This window comes from Cotesia glomerata, linkage group LG3 (assembly GCF_020080835.1).
Source record: "Cotesia glomerata isolate CgM1 linkage group LG3, MPM_Cglom_v2.3, whole genome shotgun sequence".
NCBI classification, from domain to species: domain Eukaryota; kingdom Metazoa; phylum Arthropoda; class Insecta; order Hymenoptera; family Braconidae; genus Cotesia; species Cotesia glomerata.
Window position 1 is genome coordinate 28,493,945 of NC_058160.1, and position 3,520 is coordinate 28,497,464.

Below are 3,520 nucleotides of genomic sequence, written 5' to 3' on the forward strand. Positions count from 1 at the left end.
TTGGAAATAATTATTAGATTGTTTTTTTTTAAGATCAAGCGTTTGCAGAATTTATTGATAAATTTATTACTATAATAATTATTATTTATCATTAGTATTAATATTATTATTATTATTATTCTTGATATTTAATGCAACAATTAAATATATACTAGACTATCATAGTCGCCTTAATAATTAATTGTTCCATTATTTATTATAATTTTATTATTTTTCACATACGATGAAAAATTTAAATGATCAGGTGTACAAATTATTATTTTTCACTCCAGGCTCGGCTCGTTCATTTTATTTTATTTATTTATTCTTTTTTACTACCTGTCAGTCTCTTTGGACAATCGTTTTTTAGATTGAGTTTAAATCTCAATCTCAAGAGAACATTTTATTTATTTATTTATTTATTTATAATAATAGTCCATCAATATTCTCTTTGAATTTGTTTTCCTAAATTTTAAAATTTATAATTTAATATACCGCTATTTATATTTCAAATGGCACGTACAACGTTACGTATTGGTTTTAATTATTTGATAAAGAAAAAATTAATATTTATATTCATTCGCCATTATTACAATAATAATAATCATTTAAATTTATTTATAATTATTATTTTAATATTATGATAACGTTTTTATTTTATTAATAAATAAAATTTTTGGGCAAACATCAAAACGCGATATTTAATTTAATACAATATTATAATGATAATAATAATCATAATAATAATAATAAATACATAAAGGATCGATGAATTGTCAAGAGCTATTACAGTCGTAATTTGCAATTAAATTTATCGGTTTTTTTTTTCTAACAGTTATTACATTTTTAAATAATTAACTTACATTAGATTTTTCATTAAACTATTCACTCATTCATATTCAAATAATTTTTTTTAATGCAACGAGTAAATTCTCATATATTTATATATTTATAGCATACCACCCATTATATATTCACTATCGTTCATCCTCACAGTAACAATTATTAGACCAGACTGTCATTTATAATAAATAACTAATAATTAATAAATTTTATTGTTAATTAAAGTAACTCGTCATTTTTTTTTTTGAATCAACATTTCTCTGGCGAAAGAAAAATAAAGATCGGATACTTTGTACAAAATACGATACAAGTAGCAACAATTTCCAATAGTTAAATATAATATGTATATGTATTATTTATAATATGTATATTATTTATATAATAATAATTTACTTTATTTAATAATATAATTTCATTACTGCATTTACGCGTGTATAACCGATTTCTCACGATCGTTCTCGCTCTTGATTAAAATTAATACTTTTCAACTAATATATATATATATATATATATATATATATATATATATATATATATATATATATATATATATATATAATATATATATGTATATATTTATAATAACATCAATTAATATTAATATCTATTTAAATATAAATAATTGGAAATTAATTCATGCACCTAAGTCTAGCAAATTTAATTATTTTATAATATAATTAATTAAAAAATTAACAAGTCGAAAATTCGGAAACGATCGTTGCACAGTCTATTAATTAATTCATTAATTAATAAATATAATAACATTCTTCAAAAAAAAAAAAAAAAAAAAAAAAAAATAGGACCCCCGAAAAAAAAAAATTAAATTACAATTTATGATATTTAAAAATAATAATTATATGTATCGAGGGGGTGAGTTTGAACGCACGCCACCACCTTAATTTTTTATTACATTATCTTTATTATTATCATTATCTTTCTTATTTATAATATATTACCGTTATTATTATTAAGTAGTTGTGATCACTTTAATAAATAATTATTGATTATGATTATAAATTATAAATAATAAATTTATCAATTTTTAGAGATATGATTATTGTTTTGTGTTAAGGGTGAGGCATTTCAAGGCACACCCGCCTCTCGTTAACTCGCTCTACAATAAATAATCTACTATTCTTACATGATCATAATCATAATAATTAATAAATAATAAAATCTTTCATCATAACTACTCGATAAATATTCTAATTTAAATATTTTAGGTGGCAGCTTCGTCCTCTCGCGTGTCTAGAATTAATTCTTGTGCGCGATTTGTCTCTCTTTAAAGCATCTTACATCGTCATTTATTTTATTTAATAATTACAATAATAATTATCTAATAGAGTAATAAAAAATAATTAAACACAGTCATTGTCTCAGTGAAAATATCGAGCTCTCAAGAGCGTAATATCTACACAGAGATAAACAAGGTAACAAAAGAGCTGAATAGAGTTTAAGAAGACTTAACTCCTCTCAAGTATCAACAAAAGTTACTTTAAGTAGTAAATAACAACTCAAGTTATTGTGAGAGGTTGTTCTTAATTTACCATCTCTTATCTACAGCGACATCCTTCTGTCCTTTTCTTAATATTATATTAATATAATATAGTCGCTATTTTCATCTCTAAAAATCTCTTCTCTTTTTTCTCTTATTTATATCAATATTAATATAATAAGTCAGACTTTCTAATTAACCAAAATACAAGAAACACATTTTAATCGATAAAACGCGGTTTCGGCGATGACTGCTTTCGACAGCAACAACAATCGCATATTACATATTATACAACAATACACGTACAATAGATACATTATTATTATATTTTTTTTATAATTGTTCACAAAGCAGCAAGATCAACAGCAGCATTTATCATAACCAATTTAACATATTTATAATAGCTCAAATATTTATCTTTAATAAATACACCAAGATCAACAATCAGGACTCAATATGTCCTTATTTTTATTATTAAGGGGGTATTCCAGTTTAGAAGCATGAATTTCAGGTAATTTTTTGAAGTGCCGTAAAAAAAAGCCAATCAATATTTTTGCTATACATTTTTTTATAAGTTATTTATTAACATTACAAGAATACAGAAAAAAATGAACTAGGGAAAATTTGAAAAAAAAATAGCGACTGTCTGAAAAAAAAATAAATTTTTTTTACTACATTTTTTGATTTTTTCGAATTTTTAAAAAATAGTAAAAATTGAAATTTGGATTTTTTCATTTCACATCAGCTGCTAATTATTTGAATTTTCAACTTTTTTTATTTTTTTCTGTATTCTTGTAATGTTAATAATTATACTTATTTGTATTTCTTTATATACTCTTTATTATTATTATGAATCTAATTCATCATAAGTCTTTAAGTGAGAAAATTAATTATTTATAAATAATTAACATTTGTTGATTATTTTCACTCCTCTTTAGTCATGCTTTATATCTAATTATTATAATTATTCTTTATTATATTATTATGTATATCTACAGTTTACACACAAAATCTGTCTGTATTTAATATATTGCCATTCGGCCTGTGCCTTGGCATTTAAAATAAATAAATAAATAAATAAAATAAATAAATAATAAATAACTTATAAAAAAATGTATAGTAAAAACATTGATTGTCTTTTTTTTTACGGCACTTCAAAAAATTATTTAAAATTCATGCTTCTAGACTAGAATACCCCCTTAA